Here is a 19,115-nt window from a genome sequence, read left to right as displayed (position 1 = left end):
TTCAATTGGATTAAGATCCGGACTATTTGCAGGCCATGACATTGACCCTATGTGTCTTTTTGCAAGGAATGTTTTCACAGTTTTTGCTCTATGGCAAGATGCATTATCATCTTGAAAAATGATTTCATCATCCCCAAACATCCTTTCAATTGATGAGATAAGAAAAGTGTCCAAAATATCAACATAAACTTGTGCATTTATTGATGATGTAATGACAGCCATCTCCCCAGTGCCTTTACCTGACATGCAGCCCCATATCATCAATGACTGTGGAAATTTACATGTCTCTTCAGGCAGTCATCTTTATAAATCTCATTGGAACGGCACCAAACAAAAGTTCCAGCATCATCACCTTGCCCAATGCAGATTCAAGATTCATCACTGAATATGACTTTCATCCAGTCATCCACAGTCCACGATTGCTTTTCCTTAGCCCATTGTAACCTTGTTTTTTTCTGTTTAGGTGTTAATGATGGCTTTCGTTTAGCTTTTCTGTATGTAAATCCCATTTCCTTTAGGCGGTTTCTTACAGTTCGGTCACAGACGTTGACTCCAGTTTCCTCCCATTCGTTCCTCATTTGTTTTGTTGTACATTTTCGATTTTTGAGACATATTGCTTTACGTTTTCTGACTTGACGCTTTGATGTATTCCTTGGTCTACCAGTATGTTTGCCTTTAATCAATTAATCAATTCAATCAATTTTATTTATATAGCGCCAAATCACAACAAACAGTTGCCCCAAGGCGCTTTATATTGTAAGGCAAGGCCACACAACAACCACGTAACAACCCCAACGGTCAAAACAACCCCATGTGAGCAAGCACTTGGCAACAGTGGGAAGGAAAAACTCCCTTTTTAACAGGAAGAAACCTCCAGCAGAACCAGGCTCAGGGAGGGGCAATCTTCTGCTGGGACTGGTTGGGGCTGAGGGAGAGAACCAGGAAAAAGACATGCTGTGGAGGGGAGCAGAGATCAATCACTAATGATTAAATGCAGAGTGGTGCATACAGAGCAAAAAGAGAAAGAAACACTCAGTGCATCATGGGAACCCCCCAGCAGTCTAAGTCTATAGCAGCATAACTAAGGGATGATCCAGCCCTAACTATAAGCTTTAGCAAAAAGGAAAGTTTTAAGCCTAATCTTAAAAGTAGAGAGGGTATCTGTCTCCCTGATCTGAATTGGGAGCTGGTTCCACAGGAGAGGAGCCTGAAAGCTGAAGGCTCTGCCTCCCATTCTACTCTTACAAACCCTAGGAACTACAAGTAAGCCTGCAGTCTGAGAGCGAAGCGCTCTATTGGGGTGATATGGTACTACGAGGTCCCTAAGATAAGATGGGACCTGATTATTCAAAACCTTATAAGTAAGAAGAAGAATTTTAAATTTTATTCTAGAATTAACAGGAAGCCAATGAAGAGAGGCCAATATGGGTGAGATATGCTCTCTCCTTCTAGTCCCCGTCAGTACTCTAGCTGCAGCATTTTGAATTAACTGAAGGCTTTTTAGGGAACTTTTAGGACAACCTGATAATAATGAATTACAATAGTCCAGCCTAGAGGAAATAAATGCATGAATTAGTTTTTCAGCATCACTCTGAGACAAGACCTTTCTGATTTTAGAGATATTGCGTAAATGCAGAAAAGCAGTCCTACATATTTGTTTAATATGCGCTTTGAATGACATATCCTGATCAAAAATGACTCCAAGATTTCTCACAGTATTACTAGAGGTCAGGGTAATGCCATCCAGAGTAAGGATCTGGTTAGACACCATGTTTCTAAGATTTGTGGGGCCAAGTACAATAACTTCAGTTTTATCTGAGTTTAAAAGCAGGAAATTAGAGGTTATCCATGTCTTTATGTCTGTAAGACAATCCTGCAGTTTAGCTAATTGGTGTGTGTCCTCTGGCTTCATGGATAGATAAAGCTGGGTATCATGTGCGTAACAATGAAAATTTAAGCAATACCGTCTAATAATACTGCCTAAGGGAAGCATGTATAAAGTGAATAAAATTGGTCCAAGCACAGAACATTGTGGAACTCCATAATTAACCTTAGTCTGTGAAGAAGATTCCCCATTTACATGAACAAATTGTAATCTATTAGACAAATATGATTCAAACCACCGCAGCGCAGTGCCTTTAATACCTATGACATGCTCTAATCTCTGTAATAAAATTTTATGGTCAACAGTATCAAAAGCAGCACTGAGGTCTAACAGAACAAGCACAGAGATGAGTCCACTGTCCGAGGCCATAAGAAGATCATTTGTAACCTTCACTAATGCTGTTTCTGTACTATGATGAATTCTAAAACCTGACTGAAACTCTTCAAATAGACCATTCCTCTGCAGATGATCAGTTAGCTGTTTTACAGCTACCCTTTCAAGAATTTTTGAGAGAAAAGGAAGGTTGGAGATTGGCCTATAATTAGCTAAGATAGCTGGGTAAATAGTAAATGAGTCCACCCACCACTTTAATCATATCTTAGATCTTGTTCTGACTTATGGTATGGAAATAGAAGATTTAACAGTATTCCCTGAAAACTCCCTTCTGTCTGATCATTTTTTAATAACATTTACATTTACCCTGATGGACTACCCTGCAGTGGGGAATAAGTTTCATTACACTAGAAGTCTTTCAGAAAGCGCTGTAACTAGGTTTAAGGATATGATTCCTTTGTTATGTTCTCTAGTGTCATATACCAACACAGAGCAGAGTAGCTACCTAAACTCTGTAAGGGAGTTAGAGTATCTCGTCAATAGTTTTACATCCTCTTTGAAGACAACTTTGGATGCTGTAGCTCCTCTGAAAAAGAGAGCTTTAAATCAGAAGTGTCTGACTCCGTGGTATAACTCACAAACTCGTAGCTTAAAGCAGATAACCCGTAAGTTGGAGAGGAAATGGCGTCTCAGTAACTTAGAAGATCTTCACTTAGCCTGGAAAAAGAGTTTGTTGCTCTATAAAAAAGCTCTCCGTAAAGCTAGGACATCTTTCTACTCATCACTAATTGAAGAAAATAAGAATAACCTCAGGTTTCTTTTCAGCACTGTAGCTAGGCTGACAAAGAGTCAGAGCTCTATTGAGCTGAGTATTCCATTAACTTTAACTAGTAATGACTTCATGACTTTCTTTGCTAACAAAATTTTGACTATTAGAGAAAAAATTACTCATAACCATCCCAAAGATGTATCGTTATCTTTGGCTGCTTTCAGTGATGCCGGTATTTGGTTAGACTCTTTGTTCTGTCTGAGTTATTTTCATTGGTTGCTTCGTCCAAACCATCGGCATGTTTATTGGACCCCATTCCTGCCAGGCTGCTCAAGGAAGTCCTACCATTATTTAATGCTTCAATCTTAAATATGATCAATCTATCTTTGTTAGTTGGTTATGTACCACAGGCCTTTAAGGTGGCAGTAATTAAAACATTACTTAAAAAGCCATCACTTGACCCAGCTATCTTAGCTAATTATAGGCCAATTTCCAACCTTCCTTTTCTCTCAAAGATTCTTGAGAGGGTAGTTGTAAAACAGTTAACTGATCACCTGCAGAGGAATGGTCTATTTGAAGAGTTTCAGTCAGGTTTTAGAATTCATCATAGTACAGAAACAGCATTAGTGAAGGTTACAAATGATCTTCTTATGGCTTCGGACAGTGGACTTATCTCTGTGCTTGTTCTGTTGGACCTCAGTGCTGCTTTTGATACTGTTGACCATAAAATTTTATTACAGAGATTAGAGCATGTCATAGGTATTAAAGGCACTGCGCTGCGGTGGTTTGAATCATATTTGTCTAATAGATTACAGTTTGTTCATGTAAATGGGGAATCTTCTTCACAGACTAAAGTTAATTATGGAGTTCCACAAGGTTCTGTGCTAGGACCAATTTTATTCACTTTATACATGCTTCCCTTAGGCAGTATTATTAGACGGTATTGCTTAAATTTTCATTGTTACGCAGATGATACCCAGCTTTATCTATCCATGAAGCCAGAGGATACACACCAATTAGCTAAACTGCAGGATTGTCTTACAGACATAAAGACATGGATGACCTCTAATTTCCTGCTTTTAAACTCAGATAAAACTGAAGTTATTGTACTTGGCCCCACAAATCTTAGAAGCATGGTGTCTAACCAGATCGTTACTCTGGATGGCATTTCCCTGATCTCTAGTAATACTGTGAGAAATCTTGGAGTCATTTTTGATCAGGATATGTCATTCAAAGCGCATATTAAACAATTATGTAGGACTGCCTTTTTGCATTTACGCAATATCTCTAAAATCAGAAAGGTCTTGTCTCAGAGTGATGCTGAAAAACTAATTCATGCATTTATTTCCTCTAGGCTGGACTATTGTAATTCATTATTATCAGGTTGTCCTAAAAGTTCCCTAAAAAGCCTTCAGTTGGTTCAGAATGCTGCAGCTAGAGTACTGACGGGGACTAGCAGGAGAGAGCATATCTCACCCGTGTTGGCCTCTCTTCATTGGCTTCCTGTTAATTCTAGAATAGAATTTAAAATTCTTCTTCTTACTTATAAGGTTTTGAATAATCAGGTCCCATCTTATCTTAGGGACCTCGTAGTACCATATTACCCCATTAGAGCGCTTCGCTCTCAGACTGCGGGCTTACTTGTAGTTCCTAGGGTTTGTAAGAGTAGAATGGGAGGCAGAGCCTTCAGCTTTCAGGCTCCTCTCCTGTGGAACCAGCTCCCAATTCAGATCAGGGAGACAGACACCCTCTCTACTTTTAAGATTAGGCTTAAAACTTTCCTTTTCGCTAAGGCTTATAGTTAGGGCTGGATCGGGTGACCCTGGACCATCCCTTGGTTATGCTGCTTTAGACGTAGATTATGGGGGGGTTCCCATGATGCACTGTTTCTTTCTCTTTTTGCTCCGTATGCATCACTCTGCATTTAGTCATTAGTGATCGATCTCTGCCCCCCTTCACGGCATGTCTTTTTCCTGTTTTTTTCCCTCGGCCCCAGCCAGTCTCAGCAGAGGACTGCCCCTCCCTGGGCCTGGTTCTGCTGGAGGTTTCTTCCTGTTGGAGGGGAGTTTTTCCTTCCCACTGTTGCCAGGTGCTTGCTCATAGGGGGTCGTTTTGACCGTTGGGGTTTTTCATAATTATTGTATGGCCTTGCCTTACAATATGGAGCGCCTTGGGGCAACTGTTTGTTGTGATTTGGCGCTATATAAGAAAAAAGTTGATTGATTGATTGATTGGGTCAAGTGATGGCTTTTTAAGTAATGGTTTAATTACTGCCACCTTAAAAGCCTGTGGTACATAGCCAACTAACAAAGATAGATTGATCATATTTAAGATCGAAGCATTAAATAATGGTAGGGCTTCCTTGAGCAGCCTGGTAGGAATGGGGTCTAATAAACATGTTGATGGTTTGGATGAAGTAACTAATGAAGATAACTCAGACAGAACAATCTGAGAGAAAGAGTCTAACCAAATACCGGCATCACTGAAAGCAGCCAAAGATAACGATACGTCTTTGGGATGGTTATGAGTAATTTTTTTCTCTAATAGTTAAAATTTTGTTAACAAAGAAAGTCATGAAGTCATTACTAGTTAAAGTTAATGGAATACTCAGCTCAATAGAGCTCTGACTCTTTGTCAGCCTGGCTACAGTGCTGAAAAGAAACCTGGGGTTGTTCTTATTTTCTTCAATTAGTGATGAGTAGAAAGATGTCCTAGCTTTACGGAGGGCTTTTTTTTTTTATAGAGCAACAGACTATTTTTCCAGGCTAAGTGAAGATCTTCTAAATTAGTGAGATGCCATTTCCTCTCCAACTTACGGGTTGTCTGCTTTAAGCTACGACTTTGTGAGTTATACCACGGAGTCAGGCACTTCTGATTTAAAGCTCTCTTTTTTAGAGGAGCTACAGCATCCAAAGTTGTCTTCAATGAGGATGTAAAACTATTGATGAGATACTCTGTCTCACTTACAGAGTTTAGGTAGCTACTCTGCACTGTGTTGGTATATGGCATTAGAGAACATAAAGAAGGAATCATATCCTTAAACCTAGTTACAGCGCTTTCTGAAAGACTTCTAGTGTAATGAAACTTATTCCCCACTGCTGGGTAGTCCATCAGAGTAAATGTAAATGTTATTAAGAAATGATCAGACAGAAGGGAGTTTTCAGGGAATACTGTTAAGTCTTCTATTTCCATACCATAAGTCAGAACAAGATCTAAGATATGATTAAAGTGGTGGGTGGACTCATTTACTTTTTGAGCAAAGCCAATAGAGTCTAATAATAGATTAAATGCAGTGTTGAGGCTGTCATTCTCAGCATCTGTGTGGATGTTAAAATCGCCCACTATAATTATCTTATCTGAGCTAAGCACTAAGTCAGACAAAAGGTCTGAAAATTCACAGAGAAACTCACAGTAACGACCAGGTGGACGATAGATAATAACAAATAAAACTGGTTTTTGGGACTTCCAATTTGGATGGACAAGACTAAGAGTCAAGCTTTCAAATGAATTAAAGCTCTGTCTGGGTTTTTGATTAATTAATAAGCTGGAATGGAAGATTGCTGCTAATCCTCCGCCCCGGCCCGTGCTACGAGCATTCTGACAGTTAGTGTGACTCGGGGGTGTTGACTCATTTAAACTAACATATTCATCCTGCTGTAACCAGGTTTCTGTAAGGCAGAATAAATCAATATGTTGATCAATTATTATATCATTTACCAACAGGGACTTAGAAGAGAGAGACCTAATGTTTAATAGACCACATTTAACTGTTTTAGTCTGTGGTGCAGTTGAAGGTGCTATATTATTTTTTCTTTTTGAGTTTTTATGCTTAAATAGATTTTTGCTGGTTATTGGTGGTCTGGGAGCAGGCACCGTCTCTACGGGGATGGGGTAATGAGGGGATGGCAGGGGGAGAGAAGCTGCAGAGAGGTGTGTAAGACTACAACTCTGCTTCCTGGTCCCAACCCTCGATAGTCACGGTTTGGAGGATTTAAGAAAATTGGCCAGATTTCTAGAAATGAGAGCTGCTCCATCCAAAGTGGGATGGATGCCGTCTCTCCTAACAAGACCAGGTTTTCCCCAGAAGCTTTGCCAATTATCTATGAAGCCCACCTCATTTTTTGGACACCACTCAGACAGCCAGCAATTCAAGGAGAACATGCGGCTAAACATGTCACTCCCGGTCTGATTGGGGAGGGGCCCAGAGAAAACTACAGAGTCCGACATTGTTTTTGCAAAGTTACACACCGATTTAATGTTAATTTTAGTGACCTCCGATTGGCGTAACCGGGTGTCATTACTGCCGACGTGAATTACAATCTTACCAAATTTACGCTTAGCCTTAGCCAGCAGTTTCAAATTTCCTTCAATGTCGCCTGCTCTGGCCCCCGGAAGACAATTGACTATGGTTGCTGGTGTCGCTAACTTCACATTTCGCAAAACAGAGTCGCCAATAACCATAGTTTGATCCTCGGCGGGTGTGTCGTCGAGTGGGGAAAAACGGTTAGAGATGTGAACGGGTTGGCGGTGTACATGGGGCTTCTGTTTAGGGCTACGCTTCCTCCTCACAGTCACCCAGTCAGCCTGCTTTCCCGGCTGCTCGGGATCTGCCAGGGGGTAACTAACGGCGGCTAAGCTACCTTGGTCCGCACCAACTACAGGGGCCTGGCTAGCTGTAGAATTTTCCACGGTGCGGAGCCGAGTCTCCAATTCGCCCAGCCTGGCCTCCAAAGCTACGAATAAGCTACACTTATTACAAGTACCGTTACTGCTAAAGGAGGCCGAGGAATAACGAAACATTTCACACCCAGAGCAGAAAAGTGCGGGAGAGACAGGAGAAGCCGCCATGCTAAATCGGCTAAGAGCTAGTAGCTACGCTAAGCTAGCGGATTCCTAAAAACACGCAAAGTGAATAATGTGTAAATAATTTAGAGGTGATTCAGCAGAAGGAGTGCTTTAGTTAAGGCACGTAAAGATTACACTGGGAAACAAATCGTAATCTAGATAACTAGATCAATCTAACTGCGCAGATTAAACAGCTAACAGATACAGAAAAACACAGCTGTGCTCCGGAACAGGAAGTGATACAATACCGCAGTGAGAGCCAACCACCAGTAGAGGCAACTTAATCCAAATAATCCAATAATCCAAATTTAAAGTGGGATGGGTAGGACAAATATTCCACAGTTCATTTTCAAACAAGCGTAACAGTGTTCTGATTCTGGTCCACAAGAATGTACGTTTCATTTTGTTAAAACAAATTAAGGATGCAGAGGGAAGGCTTGTCTGTGTGGAAGCAGTGGCTGAGGGAGTGCCTCTTGTATTATGTAACATATATGCACCTAATAAGGGAGAGCCAAACTTTTTCCACAGGGTGAATAAAATATTAGGAGATGCAGAGGGAGAAATTGTCCTAGCTGGGGATTTTAATGAATTTATGTACCCAGTACTGGATAGGACTACATTCAGACCCCCCATCATGACCAAGGAGAGAGAAGCCCTACACATGTTGAGTAGAGATGTAGGACTAGTAGATATATGGAGGCTGACAAATCCAAAAGTAAAGGATTTTACTTTCTTCTCCCACTGCCACAAACTGCCAGAATAGATTTTTTTCTGATAAGGACTTCCCTGGCAGATAACGTGGCTGACTGTGACATAAAGGCAGTCTTCCTTACAGACCGCACACCAGTCAAATAGTTCATTCAGGCCAATCCGAAAACTGAACGCAGAGGCAGATGGAGACTGAATATTGGCTTGATGTCGAACTCAACTTTTAAAAAGACAATGGAAGAAGATTTAAAAACATTTTTTGAAATTAACATTGAACATACTGAAGAAGTAACCACTGTGTGGGAAGCCTCAAAGGCATATATGAGAGGAAAATGTATAGCACAAGCCACTAAAAAGAAAAGAGAGAACATTACCAGAATTAAAGATTTGGAGGAGGAGATAAAAGATAAGGAATTAGGCCTGTCAAAACACTTCTCTAATATGAAAGTTCAAGAAATCTGTGAGCTTAAATACTCTTCACATGATATCTGTAATAAGAAAGCAGAATATGCTCTTTATAGGTTGAAAACAAACTTTTATGAAAGCGGGGAAAAAATGGAGAAATTATTAGCCAGACAGGTGAAAGAAAAAAATTTTGCTAATACCATACCGGTTATAAAACAGGGGGATGTGCAATTTGTTAATGATAAAGATATAAATAGAATATTCCAACAGTATTATGAGAAGTTATACACATCCTCCATGTCTTCTGGTGCCTCACCAGAAGACATGAAAAAGTTTCTTCTTAATATAGATGTACCTAAGCTCCCACCGCAGGAAGCAGCTGGTCTGGAATCACCTATAACCATGGATGAAATAAGAAAAGTGATTATTTTTTTATTTTTTTCAATGAAAAATGGGAAGTCACCGGGTTATGATGGACTCCCAGTTGAATATTATAAAATCTTTGCAGATATTGTTGTTCCAGTTTTACAAAGGGTGTATCAAGAGATATTTGATAGGGGTCGTGTAGCTCCAACTTTTAACGAAACTGTAATCTCACTAATTCCCAAAACAGGTAAAGATGCAGCAGATCGGGCCCTGAGTTGTTCAGAGTTGGTACTGAAAAGAACAACTCAGTTAACACAGAAAAATAATCATGCAGGAGACACTGAATTTCTTTTCCTGATCAGGAGAGAGCAGAACGAGCTTCACCCTCATCATCAACCATCCCGTCAGCTATTTAATGCTTCGATCTTAAATATGATCAATCTATCTTTGTTAGTTGGCTATGTACCACAGGCTTTTAAGGTGGCAGTAATTAAACCATTACTTAAAAAGCCATCACTTGACCCAGCTATCTTAGCTAATTATAGGCCAATCTCCAACCTTCCTTTTCTCTCAAAAATTCTTGAAAGGGTAGTTGTAAAACAGCTAACTGATCATCTGCAGAGGAATGGTCTATTTGAAGAGTTTCAGTCAGGTTTTAGAATTCATCATAGTACAGAAACAGCATTAGTGAAGGTTACAAATGATCTTCTTATGGCCTCGGACAGTGGACTCATCTCTGTGCTTGTTCTGTTAGACCTCAGTGCTGCTTTTGATACTGTTGACCATAAAATTTTATTACAGAGATTAGAGCATGCCATAGGTATTAAAGGCACTGCGCTGCGGTGGTTTGAATCATATTTGTCTAATAGATTACAATTTGTTCATGTAAATGGGGAATCTTCTTCACAGACTAAAGTTAATTATGGAGTTCCACAAGGTTCTGTGCTAGGACCAATTTTATTCACTTTATACCTGCTTCCCTTAGGCAGTATTATTAGACGGTATTGCTTAAATTTTCATTGTTACGCAGATGATACCCAGCTTTATCTATCCATGAAGCCAGAGGACACACACCAATTAGCTAAACTGCAGGATTGTCTTACAGACATAAAGACATGGATGACCTCTAATTTCCTGCTTTTAAACTCAGATAAAACTGAAGTTATTGTACTTGGCCCCACAAATCTTAGAAACATGGTGTCTAACCAGATCCTTACTCTGGATGGCATTACCCTGACCTCTAGTAATACTGTGAGAAATCTTGGAGTCATTTTTGATCAGGATATGTCATTCAAAGCGCATATTAAACAAATATGTAGGACTGCTTTTTTGCATTTACGCAATATCTCTAAAATTAGAAAGGTCTTGTCTCAGAGTGATGCTGAAAAACTAATTCATGCATTTATTTCCTCTAGGCTGGACTATTGTAATTCATTATTATCAGGTTGTCCTAAAAGTTCCCTAAAAAGCCTTAAGTTAATTCAAAATGCTGCAGCTAGAGTACTGACGGGGACTAGAAGGAGAGAGCATATCTCACCCATATTGGCCTGTCTTCATTGGCTTCCTGTTAATTCTAGAATAGAATTTAAAATTCTTCTTCTTACTTATAAGGTTTTGAATAATCAGGTCCCATCTTATCTTAGGGACCTCGTAGTACCATATCACCCCAATAGAGCGCTTCGCTCTCAGACTGCAGGCTTACTTGTAGTTCCTAGGGTTTGTAAGAGTAGAATGGGAGGCAGAGCCTTCAGCTTTCAGGCTCCTCTCCGGTGGAACCAGCTCCCAATTCAGATCAGGGAGACAGACACCCTCTCTACTTTTAAGATTAGGCTTAAAACTTTCCTTTTTGCTAAAGCTTATAGTTAGGGCTGGATCAGGTGACCCTGAACCATCCCTTAGTTATGCTGCTATAGACGTAGACTGCTGGGGGGTTCCCATGATGCACTGTTTCTTTCTCTTTTTGCTCTGTATGCATCACTCTGCATTTAATCATTAGTGATCGATCTCTGCTCCCCTCCACAGCATGTCTTTTTCCTGGTTCTCTCCCTCAGCCCCAACCAGTCCCAGCAGAAGACTGCCCCTCCCTGAGCCTGGTTCTGCTGGAGGTTTCTTCCTGTTAAAAGGGAGTTTTTCCTTCCCACTGTAGCCAAGTGCTTGCTCACAGGGGGTCGTTTTGACCGTTGGGGTTTTACATCATTATTGTATGGCCTTGCCTTACAATATAAAGCGCCTTGGGGCAACTGTTTGTTGTGATTTGGCGCTATAAAAAAAAAAAAATTGATTGATTGATTGATTGAAAGGCCCCACCCATCTGCCTCCCATATTTATTAGAATAAAGTTACATACAAGCGTATGGAAAGAACAAAATACCAAAACATGTTAGCGACACAGTCTGGTCTCATGTCGATATGAAATTGTTATGGCTTTAAGCCTCCAGTCTCACGAAGTAAACAGCGTAACCCTGAACTAATACGCAGGTCACACCGCTTTCTGCTCAAGGCTGGACTGTTAATTAAAACGTACATCTGTGCTCAGCAAAAACATGATCTCAGCAAAACAGTCTGCCCTCTCACTGAGTCAAAGTTCCCTTGTGAGCAGTTTAACGATTACGTAAACAGTTCACTGAATATAATGAATAGATATGTATCAATCAATCAATGTAGTGAATATAACTACTTTAGCAGTGAGTAATATCAAAATGAAACACATTATATAATTGAAACACATGTATATAAATGTGTATATGGAGAATGAGATCAAAGACAAAATCATCCATCCATCCATTTTCTTCCGCTTTATCCAGAGTCGGGTCGCGGGGACAGCAGCTCAAGCAAAGCCACACAGACCTCCTGATCCACACACACCTCCTCCAGCTCCTCCGGGGGAACCACAAGGCATTCCCAAGCCAGCCGAGAGATGTAGTCCCTCCAGCGTGTCCTGGGTCTTCCCCGGCGCCTCCTCCCAATGGGACGTGCCCGGAACACCTCTCCAGTGAGGCGTCCAGGGGGCATCCGGAAAAGATGCCCGAGCCACCTCAACTGACTCCTTTCGACGTGGAGGAGCAGTGGCTCGACTCCGAGCTCCTCCCGAGTGACCGAGCTCCTCACCCTATCTCTAAGGGAGCGCCCAGCCACCCTGCGGAGGAAACTCATCTCGGCCGCTTGTACTCGCGATCTCGTTCTTTCGGTCATGAGCCAAATCTCATGACCATAGGTGAGGATCAGAACGTAGATCGATCTGTAAATCGAGAGCTTTGCCCCCCTACTCAGCTCTCTCTTCACCACGACGGTCCGATACAGCGACCGCATCACTGCAGATGCTGCACTGATCTGTCTGTCGATCTCACGCTCCATCTGTCCCTCACTCGTGAACAAGACCCCAAGATACTTAAACTCCTCCACTTGAGGCAAGGACACTCCACCGACCTGAAGAGGGCAAAGCACCTTTTTCCGGTCCAGAACCATGGCCTCGGATTTGGAGGTGCTGATTTTCATCCCGGACGCTTCACACTCGGCTGCAAACCGCCCCAGTGCACACTGAAGGTCCTGATTTGACGAAGCCAACAGAACCACATCATCCGCAAACAGCAGAGACGAGATTCTGTGGTTCCCAAACCAGACCCCCTCTACACCCTGGCTGCACCTAGAAATTCTGTCCATAAAAATAATGAACAGAACCGGTGACAAAGGGCAGCCCTGGCAGAGGCCAACATGCACTGGAAACAGGTTTGACTTACTACCGGCAATGCGAACCAAGCTCCTGCTGCGGGCGTACAGGGACCGGATAGCCTGTAGCAAAGGACCCCGGACCCCGTACTCCCGTAGCACTCCCCACAGGGTGCCCAGAGGTACACGGTCGAACGCCTTCTCCAGATCCACAAAGCACATGTGGACTGGTTGGGCGAACTCCCATGAACCCTTGAGCACCCTATGGCGCGTGTAGAGCTGGTCCAGTGTGCCGCGACCAGGACGAAAACCACACTGCTCCTCCTGAATTCGGTTCGACCATCGGTCGAATTCTCCTCTCCACTACTCTGGAATAGACCTTATCGGGGAGGCTGAGGAGTGTGATTCCCCCTATAGTTGGAACACACCCTTCGGTCCCCCTTCTTAAACAGAGGGACCACCACCCCGGTCTGCCAATCCAGAGGCACTGTCCCCGATCGCCACGCGATGTTGCAGAGGCGTGTCAGCCAAGACAGTCCCACAACATCCAGAGACTTAAGATGGATTTCATCCACCCCAAGAGCCTTGCCACCGAGGAGCTTTCTAACCACCTTGGTGACTTCGGCCTGGGTAATGGATGAGTCCGCCTCTGAGTCCCCAGTCTCTGCTTCCTCTTCGGAAGACGTGACAAAATCAAATGAAGACAAAATCAAAGACAGCAAATCAAAGTAAAGACATTAATAATTGATAATATATTGAAAATTCCTGACAAGATCCTTCCAATTTTAGACCTATCAGTCTGCTCAATCTTGATTGTAGGATCCTTACAAAATGTTTAGGGACACGTTTACAGTTGGTTTTACCAATCATCATTCATCCCAGTCAGGTTGGTTTCATGAAAAATAGAACTTCAACTGATAATGTTAGACTCCTGTTACACTGAATGTGGCTGAGTCAGTCTCAAAATACTCCTATAACTGCTATCTCCTGAGATGCTGAGAAAGCCCATTTCTGTTCTCCACCCTATCTCATTTTGGTTTCAACTCCAACTTCATTAAATGGATAAAAATTCTGTATAAAGAAGTCAAGGCGGCAGTGATGACAAATGGAATCATTTCCCCTTTCTTTAATCTGACCCGGGGAACTAGACAGGGATGCTCACTGGGCCCATTATTGTTCATAATCTTTTTAGAGATTCTATCAGTGTCTGTTAGAGCACACCCTGGAATAAAGGGGAGGAGACACTGAACATCAATTATTACTATACGCTGATGACATTTTAGCAGTAATATCTGAACCTTTGACTTCTCTATCACACCTGATTCACACCATCAAATAGTTTCAAAATTTTCAGGCTACTCCATTAATTGGAGCAAATCTGAGGCAGTGCCTCTCCTCCAAATCATGTACTTCATCTATGGTGGAAAAGTTTAATTTTAAGTGGGTGCGACAGGGAATGAAGTATCTTGGTATCAACCTCTCTGAGGATACAGACGAAATAGTGGCACTAAACTTTAACCCTTTACTTCAAAAGATAAAAACAAACTTTGATAAGTGGTAAAAACTAAAACTAACATTGTGGGGAAAAAATAATATTATAAAAATGATAATTGTCCCACAGTTCAGCTATGTGGCAATGATGCTGCCAATTAAGATACCATCTAACATATTTAGGAAACTGGATGATGTAATAAAACATTTCTTATGGGCTGGGAAAAGACCACAAATTAAATTGCACATAAAGAGAAGGGAGGGCTTGGCCTGCCAGATCTTAGATTGTATTATTTTACTTTTGAGATGGCTAAAGTAGCAAGATACTGGCAGGCTGCAGAAGATGAAACAGCATGGATGAAGGTAGAAAAGGAGATATGTTCACCTTTCCAACCTATAGAAGTATTATCTCAAAGGTTGTCCAACATTACAAACCCAATACTTTTACATTCAAGGGATGTTTGGACCAAAGTACATAAAATGTTTAAACTCACACACACTCTACAAAGATATTCATCATCTTGGAATAATCCGGATGTCTGTCTTGGGATGAAGCCTGTGTATTGGAAACAATGGCACGCTAAGGGTCTGAGAACCATTAAGGATCTATTTGAAGATGGGTGTTTTTGTCATATGACAAGCTGTTGCAGGAATTTGATCTGGTGGGAAAAGATAACTTTTTGGAAATTCTTGCAAATGAGGAGTTGCATTACCTCAAAGTCATGTAATATTACTGATAATATGATAATTGATTATATGAAACTTCCACTTGGTGAACGAAAAGCCTCACGGTGTTATAAAAGTGCTAATCCGTCTCTCAGTGCCGACTGTGATCAGTCAAAGATGATCTGGCAGAGGGACCTTGGTGGAGAGATTAACAGTGTGTCTGATTGTGGTAAATATGTGAGAGAGGCGAGAGTTAAACTCACACAATATAAAGTATTACATAGATACTGTTACACACCATCCAGACTGCATAGGATGAAACCTTTGGGTGATGATTTGTGTTGGAAATGCAAGAAGGAAACTGGTGCCTTCCTCCACTGTGTGTGGGAATGTGTCTTGATTAGACCCTTCTGGACTCAGGTTCTAAATATTTTAAGTGACTGGCTTGGCGCAGAGATTCCCTCAAGTCCAGAGTTACCCAATATAACCAAAGGTAACTTTTCTGTAATTTCATTGGGTACAACAACAGCAGGTTGTTGAGTCGATCTTAAGACAATGGAAGGCATCAGTAATTCCACAAGTGAAAGAATGTGTGTGTGCAATGACTGCAACTGCACCATCCTATGAATGTATGCTGAGTAGACTGAGTGATGACAGGGAGGGTGGGGGGTTGACCCTTTGGGACAGGTTTTGGAATTACATAAAGGTAAATAGTGACCCCCACTATGATTTTGGTTCCGTTGTGTTTCCCCCAAGTGGGATTCTGTAATACGGTATACCTCAGCAACATGTCTAGATGATGTATATCGAGGTATTTTAGGTATGGGGAGTTGTGTAGGTATGTACGTATATGTGACAGTATCAGTGGATATCATCATGTACTCACTGTTTTGAACTTTTTGTACTTATTTTTGGGTCAAATGTGTGGAGTCTGTTACTGGAGTCAGTTTTGTAAGTACTATATACTACTTGTTCCTGTATGGAGAAACTTGATTAATTTGCCATGTACCAAGCCTAAGAAAAGTTCAATAAAAACCTGAATTATAAAAAAAAAGAGATTCAGTTTTATTGTTAATTTAATTGTTTTGTTTTTAGATTTTCTGCACTAATTTCCCCACTAAGGTAATGGATTCCATAACCACATTTGTCGTAAGCCTTGCAGGGTCTCTAATCCTTTATACTCTAATACTTAATCAATCAATCAATCAATCAATTTTTTTTATATAGCGCCAAATCACAACAAACAGTTGCCCCAAGGCGCTTTATATTGTAAGGCAAGGCCATACAATAATTATGTAAAACCCCAACGGTCAAAACGAGCCCCTGTGAGCAAGCACTTGGCTACAGTGGGAAGGAAAAACTCCCTTTTAACAGGAAGAAACCTCAATCAGTTCCATCAGGTCAATAACTTACTGTCATCAGGTCAAACTCACCACTCTGATACTTTATTTTAATGAGTGTTGTTCTAACATTTATTGTTAATTTGTTTCTTTACAGACATGCAGCCGTTGTTGGTGATTAAAGAAGAAACTCTCCCTGAACACCAGGAATGGAATCTGAGTGTTGACCAGGAGGACATTAAAGAAGAAGAGAAGCTGTGGATAAGTCAGCAGGGACAGCAGCTTCAGCAGCTGGAGGAGGCAGATCTCACCAAGTTTGGTTTCACTGCCGTCCCTGTGAAGAGTGAAAATGATGATGAAAAACCAGAGTCATCACAGCTTCATCAAAGCCCAAGTGATGAGAGCACAGAGGCTGAGCCTGTAGCCAGCAGCTCATCTGTACACAGAACACTGACAGCAGAAGCTGATGGAGAGGACGATGGAGGACCACAACCATTCAGCAACTCAGGTCCAAACAGTCATTTACAACCAGATACCAGTGGCAAGAGTTCAGACACTTCTGGAACTGACACTGATGACAGTGATGACTGGAAACAGACCAAAGAACTTCAGTCATGTTTTAACTGTCAGGAAAATATAGCTATTATTAGTTTGAACAATTGCAACATTGCTGGGACACAATTGATTTATTCTAAAGCATCTGAACCCGTGAACAGTTCAGAGCAATACAGTGGGAGGCAAGAAAGTGTAAAACCATTTAGCTGTTCTGATCAGAGTAAAAGACAGAAACAGAAGGGCACTCTGAACAAACTCAGTACAATTCAGACAAAAAAGAAACCATTTGGCTGTTCTGAATGTGGTCAGAGATTTGGACGAAAAAGCCACCTAAAAGAACACATGATAATTCATACAGGACAAAAACAGTTTGGTTGTTCTGAATGTGGTCAAAGATTTAGACAAAAGAGCTACCTGAACAGACACATGATAATTCATACAGGACAAAAACAATTTGGCTGTTCTGAATGTGGTCAGAGATTTGGACGAAAGGGCTCTCTGAACAGACACATGATGATGCATACAGGACACAAACAGTTTGGCTGTTCTGAATGTGGTCAGACATTTGGAGAAAAGGGCTCTCTGAACAGACACATGATAATTCATACAGGACACAAGCGATTTGTCTGTTCTGAATGTGGTCAAAGATTTGGAGAAAAGATCATCTTGAAAAGACACATGATAATTCATACAGGACAAAAACAGTTTGTCTGTTCTGAATGTGGTCGAAGGTTTGGACGAAAGGGCACTTTGAACAGACACATGATAATTCATACAGGACACAAACAGTTTGGCTGTTCTGAATGTGGTCGAAGATTTGGACATGAGAGCAGCCTGAACAGACACATGATAATTCATACAGGTTCAAAAGACCAAGGAAATGCAGCTAACTAATAGGTACAGTCTAGGCATGTGAATCTCATCACTGACAATGATTGATACACACCTCGATACACTACCAGCGATACGTATGATACATATAGCGATTCTGACGATACAATGCCATACGATTCACCCCTGTTCCCTATTTGATGCAATTTGATATGTATTTGATGGCGATTCAATTCCCCACAATGTGATACAATGCGATTTGGTGCGATACGATTAGGGATGAGTATTGATAAGATTTTATCAATATCAGTGCTACCATTGATTTGATTCTTTATCAATTCACTTATCAATACCTTTTGAATTTTCTGTGTACTAAAAGAAGGCTTTATTGGTTTTTGTATGTCAACATTTTATTGAGTCTTAAATAAATATGAAGTTGGTCACTGGATCCTTGATCTCTGGACAGAAATAGAAATAAACAAAATCTGTAGGTTATGTCAAAAGAAATGTAACTCCACAGCCTCTGAGCTGAGCTCTTGCAGCCGGCTGCGCTGCACGTCAGGATGTAATTCATAAAAAAAGCAGGACGTCTCATTTTGAGAAAAAAAAATTTTGGTCGGTTGTAGTTTATTGTTTGTATTATAACATTTGGAAAGAGGTGTCATTTGGTTTAAAATGCTGATTCCCTCTGAAGTCATTTATTCCCACCAAAATCTGTGGGAGCTGTACACTTAGTCCCACAAACAGAGGATATTATTATTATTATTATTATCATTATTATTATTATTATTACCTTTACCTGATGGACAACTTCAGTTTATGCACTGGCTGGTGCTCATACCACAGAACCATCATGTAAAACTCTGGTGTGGAACGGAGGATGATTCTCGTTTCATTCATTTATTCATTATTGGTTTATTTGACAGGGATGGTGCATATTAATGAATGTACAGTTGTAACAGTTGTATAGGCAGTGGTGTGTGTGTGTGTGTATATATGTGTATATATATATAAATAATATGTACAGTGAGGAAAATAAGTATTTGAACACCCTGCGATTTTGCAAGTTCTCCCACTTAGAAATCATGGAGGGGTCTGAAATTTTCATCTTAGGTGCATGTCCACTGTGAGAGACATAATCTAAAAAAAAAAACAAAATCTGGAAATCACAATGTATGATTTTTTTTTTTAATAATTTATTTGTATGTTACTGCTGCAAATAAGTATTTGAACACCTGCCAATCAACAGAAAGACC

The 19,115-nt window shown here is 40.9% G+C and overlaps 1 long non-coding RNA gene across 2 annotated transcripts; it reads left to right on the top strand.

Annotated features, from left to right (window-relative positions):
• Positions 1 to 1,632: 1,632 nt before the first annotated feature.
• On the top strand, positions 1,633 to 17,731 carry LOC117505780. 2 transcript variants are annotated; one of them, XR_004559257.1, is made up of 2 exons: positions 1,633 to 1,643; positions 17,566 to 17,731. It is a non-coding gene; the product is annotated as an uncharacterized LOC117505780 (long non-coding RNA). The 2 variants fall into 2 exon arrangements; XR_004559258.1 differs by lacking the exon at positions 1,633 to 1,643 and adding an exon at positions 17,354 to 17,396 and having other exon boundaries at positions 17,566 to 17,730.
• Positions 17,732 to 19,115: the final 1,384 nt, after the last annotated feature.

This window comes from Thalassophryne amazonica, unplaced genomic scaffold (genome assembly GCF_902500255.1).
Source record: "Thalassophryne amazonica unplaced genomic scaffold, fThaAma1.1, whole genome shotgun sequence".
Classification (NCBI taxonomy): Eukaryota; Metazoa; Chordata; class Actinopteri; order Batrachoidiformes; family Batrachoididae; genus Thalassophryne; species Thalassophryne amazonica.
This window is presented reverse-complemented; position numbering and strand designations above follow the sequence as displayed.